This window comes from Mus caroli, unplaced genomic scaffold, assembly GCF_978045245.1.
Source record: "Mus caroli unplaced genomic scaffold, Mus_caroli_1 scaffold_4, whole genome shotgun sequence".
NCBI classification, from domain to species: domain Eukaryota; kingdom Metazoa; phylum Chordata; class Mammalia; order Rodentia; family Muridae; genus Mus; species Mus caroli.
Genome location: NW_028227259.1, coordinates 63,177,281 through 63,183,189, shown reverse-complemented (window position 1 = coordinate 63,183,189; position 5,909 = coordinate 63,177,281). Strand labels below are relative to the sequence as shown.

Genomic DNA, 5,909 nt, shown 5'->3' with positions numbered 1-5,909 from the left:
TATGGTTTTTTTTTTCTTTACTATATACCTACATCTCTGAATCTTCCAACTTGACTTCTAAACCAATAATAAACTTTCCCAGACCTGTAGGGTATAGAGTGAGGCTAAAGTGTCCACTCATCTTTCCTCTTCTTGGTAAGCAACTAAATCATATACACTGATTTTAAAAAGTGCAAATTTACAGCATACTAGTCCTGGATCAGAGATTTGCATTCCCTCCTATAGACAAACCAATGGTGAAGAAGTGGCTTCAAGGAAGTGTCAGGTTACTTCACTACATTTTTAGTAACCTCACCTTCTAATATACTCAACATCTAAGTATTATTCTAGTTTTCATGTTCTGTTAGGCCTGATATTTGCAAGCCATTAAAAATTAGAAAACCTTAACTCCCACATTATTTCTATATACTAGGACAATTCAAATTGTTATCCCTAATTTCTATTAAAGTATTTTTATTAATTCTTTGATTTGTATGCCCTCTTAAGTTTGATAATTCACTACATTTATTTTATATTGGAACTGGTATCTCCTTCCAGGAATTATATCTCATTTTCTTGAAAATGATTAATATTTTATTTGATTTATGAATACCTATAAGCAGATATGTAGTGGTGCTTATAAAACTTATCAGACATAGGGAAAGGGAGATGACATAGAGATGGTATCATAAACACAGAATTAATGCAAACACTATGCTAGATATTTATATTCTTTTATTCTCTTTACATATCCCATTAATTGAAAAATTTACTGGCTATTTTTGAACCTCTGTCTAGCCTCATACTTTCTTTATCCTTCCATGTGGTCTCCTTTCTCTGCTATTACATATTGTCTTAGTTAGGGTTCCCCTGCTGTGAATATACACCATGACTAAGGCAACTTTTTTAAAGTCCAACATTTAATTGGATCTGGCTTACAGGTTCAGAGGTTCAGTCCATTATTATCTAGGTAGGAACATGGCAGTGTCCAGGTAGGTATGGTACAAAAGGAGCTGAGAGTTCTACATCTTCCCCTCAAGGCTGCTAGCAGTATACTGACTTTCAGACAGCTAGAATGTGGGTCTTAAAGCCCATACCCACAGTGACATACACACTCCAACAAGGCCACACCTACTCCAACAGGGCCACACCTTCTAATAGTACTACTCCCTGGGCCAAGCATATACAAACCATCACACATATCAACCTCTGTTTCTGTACCAAGAAATTACAAATATTATCTATTAATGCAGACATAAACTTTCATTTGCATATCTGCATTTACTAAGTTTGAGTAGAAATTAAAATTATACTATGCAAGAGAATCACCCTTCCAGAATGTTGTTGTGTTTGAATGAAAATGGCCCCATATACTCATGAATTTGAATACTTTGTCATGAGTTAGTAAACTGCTTAGAAAGGATTAAGAGGTGTGGTCTTGCTGGAGGAGGTTTATGGGAGCTAGAACTTGGAGCACCAACAGAATATATTACAATAACTAAGACAACTACTGCATATATTTCATGTTTAGTAGTTAATGATACTTCAATGTTATGCTTATACATGACGCTTAGTTAAATGTGAATATGTGAGTGAGTGGGCATGTGCATGTGTGTTCATTTGTATCAATGTGAGTTTAGATTTTTCTACCCCAAATAGTTATCTATGGTGTTTATAATGCAGAAATTCTTAATTTGAAAACAATATTTTGAACCATCTATTTTAAAAAGCCACTTGTACCAGACTACTTTCCTGGAATAATATTTGAATTTCTAGTAAATGAAACTAAAATGCCATTAAGCATGGAAAAGACCACTAGTATTTCAAGTATACAAATGAATTCCTTGAGAAGCTGAAAGCTGTCCTCATAGAAGACCTTCAAGAATGATTGACTTCATTCTCGATTACTCAGTTTCTCATTAATACCACTGGATTTGCTCTGACTTTTTTTACACTGGATTTGCATGCATTCTCTTCAGTGTGAAAAACGTGGTATAAATTTGCTAACGAGCCTGTCACAGTGTGTGTCTTGAAACTAAATAGCAACAAAACAATATTCAAATCTACTTTAGGTCTAGAAACCCAAGGTTTAGTAATTTTAGTGGTGGTGATATTTTCTTCTTATAGGGTCTCTCTGTGTAGCCCTGAATATTCTGGATCTCATTGTATAAGTAAAACTGGCCGTGAACTAATAGAAATCCACCTGTTTCTGCTTCCTTGAGTATTTGAATTGTAGGTGTGAGACACCCTGGCTAGTGGTGAGAATTTTCATGTCCTCTTGTACTCTCCCTGTCTTAGGGATGGTTGCCTCCATATATCCTGGTACAGTCAGGTAATCCCTCACTTAGGTTCATCTGTAAGACCTCTGTTTTATTTTTAATCACATTTTAAGATTAAAGTCTCCATATTTACTCACCATATTAGGAACTGAGGCTTTATACATTAAAAAAATCTTGGCAGAGATGCAATATGTTCAATAAGTATACCTTTATTTTCACAGTATTTGTGTAGAAGTCCTGATGATAATTCTAATTATTCTATTTCCATTGTGCTGAGCAATGGTTCCGGAATCTGAAACACAGATATCCTAAAGCTTTCTGTTTCGTGGAGAGTCTTAGGATGTGCAGAAAAGGATGTAAGGAGGAAAGAAAACATTAGTCACTGAGTTTCTTAGTTTTCATTTAAATTGTTGTTATTTTCTCTTAGGTAGCAATGTAAAATTTTAGTGAAAACATTGAACAAAGCACATGTTCCTTTCCAGAACTTCATCATTTAGAGATCAGAGTGCCATTTTTTTTCCAAATTGGGAATAATGTTGTGAGGATGAAGTATTACAACATCAGGTTTCCCACACCATTATCTTGGTCTTATTTGTGTCTTCCAAGATAATAGTTACCTAATTTTTTTTTGTATAATTTTGAAGTAAATTCAGGAGGCTTTGGTATACTAATGTGTAACATGGTAGTGACAAAGACTTTTAGTTTCTTATGATTTGAAAGACACAGTTTTTTTAATTCTAATAAAAATATTGAAAACTAGAAAACATGTATTTAGTATTCTATGGTTGCACTGAATATAAGTATAATTTTCATTGTAAATGCATTTGTTATCATTTTGTTTAATGTATAGTCATAAATATCAAAATATAATCTTGACTTGCAGTATTTTCTGAGGATCTTATATAAATTTTCACATCATAAATTATAAGTTATGATTCTAAGTTATTTGATATGAAATTGGGGAGGCAATGTATAGTAGCTTATCATTATGTGTTATTGTCATAGAAAGAAAACAACAGGCAGAAAATATTTAAATACCTAATATTTACAACCAGAAATTACATTTTCAATAAATAGTTGTAGGGAGTTAAATTTATTTTTACATCTTCTTCTAAGGGAAAGAGTTACAGTAATTTATTTTTACTTAAAATGTAAGTTGAGACATAGCAAAGACTTTGTATACTAAAAGGCTTTGAGACATTTATATAAATGGAAAAACAAACACTAAAGCTCTAGCACTTTTATTGGAATGGAAAAATGTCTGCATGAAACATGCTACAGAAAAATAAAATAACTTAGAAGTGGTCAGAAAATACACGATGACTTAGAATGTGTTTGAAACAAAGATTTTATGAAGCTTAGCTTCAGGCTAATAAAAACATCTCTTCATTTGATAATGTCAGGAAAGATAGGCAGTCGCCACACACATAACTGAATAGGGCTATAAAAAGGAGATCCTTTAAATGCTTACTTAGCTACAATCAGTGAACACTATGAAGCAAGGAAATTTTCAAAAAAAAATGCTTTCAATAAAAATCTCAGTATTAATATTGACTCTTCACTATTCCTAAGCCAGATCCTTCAATAGAACATTTTTAGACTTGGTGATTGGTTGAACATTTCTGTTCTCTTGCTTAAGCTTTTTATTTTCTGGCATAATCAAAGCCCTGTCACATGTTATTTTCCATTATTATCAAAGTGCCTAATCAATAAACTTTAAGAGCTAATCCCTTATTTTTGTAATGCACTTAGAAATATTTTAGTCCAAATCCATTGGCCTACAATTCCATGTTTGATATTAGAAAGAATTTTCTTCTTTTTGAATCTCAACATATTCTAAACTGCCATCTTTAATTATGGTAAGATAATTCCAACTACATATAAAAGGTTATCAAGGTAAGCTGGCAAAGGCATATGTGGTATATAACACATCAAACTCTATATAATTCCTCTTCACACTTTCTAGCAATAAAATATTTTAGTTTACTTTTTTTCATACATTTTCAGGTTTCAGTTCCAGATTCAGAAATATTTTTTTAAAAAATATGTTTTAACATTCAGTTGCAAATTCTTAGGGTTTTAAAACTACCAGCACCTGCCCCTGATGGCCTTACAGATGTGACTGCTGTCATGTGTGTGTCAGTAGCTGGCAGAGAGGAGAGATATTACATCAAAGTTCTGACCTATGGACATCTGAATGGTTAGCAGCCTAATATTCCCTGGGGTGAAAAACAAAACAAAAACAAATCAGCTGAGATCACCACCAGTCTGGTATCAGGCAGTCCTGCACTGGTTTTCAGGATGGGAAGCAAGATAAAGACTAGAAGACCCCTACCTGTGGTCCCTGGTCCCAAAACAGATGACCACTTATGTGGGTTGGTAGAGTAGCAACCCTGAAACGACCACCAGACTGGCATCATGAGACCCTGAAAGGGAGCTAGCATGAGATGAAAACCATTCTGACTCCCCAGAGGTCTGGGCATGACCATACTCAATATGGCCCTGCCCAGTGCAATAATGCATGAGCAGTAATGCATAACATTCCTGAGTTCACTCTCTTTTCTTTTTAATTTTTTATTAGATATTTTCTTCATTTACATTTCAACTGCTATCCCAAAAGTCTCCTATACCCCTCCCCAGCCCTGCTCACTCACTCCCACTTCTTGGCTCTGGTGTTCCCCTGTACTGGGGCATATAAAGTTTGCTAGACCAAGGGGCCTCTCTTCCCAATGATGGCTGACTAAGCCATCTTCTGATATATATGCAGATAGAGACAGGAACTCTAGGAGTACTGATTAGTTCATATTTTTGTTCCACCTATAGGGTTGCAGACCCCTTCAGCTCCTTGGGTACATTCTCTAGCACTTGAAAAAAATGTTCAACATCCTTAATCATCAGGGAAATGCAAATTAAAACAACCCAGAGATTCCACCTCACACCAGTCAGAATGGCTACGATCAAAAATTCAGGTGACAGCAGATGCTGGCAAGGATGTGGAGAAAGAGGGACACTCCTCCATTGCTGGTGGGATTGCAAGCTTGTACAACCACTCTGGAAATCAGTCTGGCGGTTCCTCAGAAAACTGGACATAGTACTACTGGTAGATCCATCAATACCTCTCCTGGGCATATACCCAAAAGACACATGCTCGACTATGCTCATAGCACCCCTATTTATAATAGCCAGAATCTGGAAAAAACCCAGATGTCCCTCAACAGAGGAATGGATACGGAAGATGTGGTACATTTACACAATGGAGTACTACTCAGCTATTAAAAACAATGAATTTATGGAATTCTTGGGCAAATGGATGTATCTGGAGGACATCATCTTGAGTAAGGTAATGCAATCACAAAAGAAGTCACTTTATATGCACTCACTGATAATTGGATAGCGAGAAACCTAGAATACCCAAGATAAAATTTCCAAAACACAGGAAAATCAAGAAGGAAGACCAATGTGTGGATACTTCATTCCTCCCTAGAATAGGGAATAAAATACCTATGGAATGAGTTGCAAAGACAAAGTTAATAACTAAGACAAAAGGATGGACCATCCAGAGACTGCCCCTCTCTGGGGTCCATCCCATAATCAGCCACCAAACCCAAACACATTGCATATGCCATCAAGATTTTGCTGAAAGGACCCTGA

The 5,909-nt window shown here is 35.3% G+C and overlaps 1 pseudogene; it reads left to right on the top strand.

The window, feature by feature from the left end:
* The first annotated feature begins 4,352 nt into the window (after positions 1–4,352).
* LOC115031215 (small nucleolar RNA SNORA17) lies at positions 4,353–4,475 on the top strand (annotated as a pseudogene).
* The last annotated feature ends 1,434 nt before the right edge of the window (positions 4,476–5,909 follow it).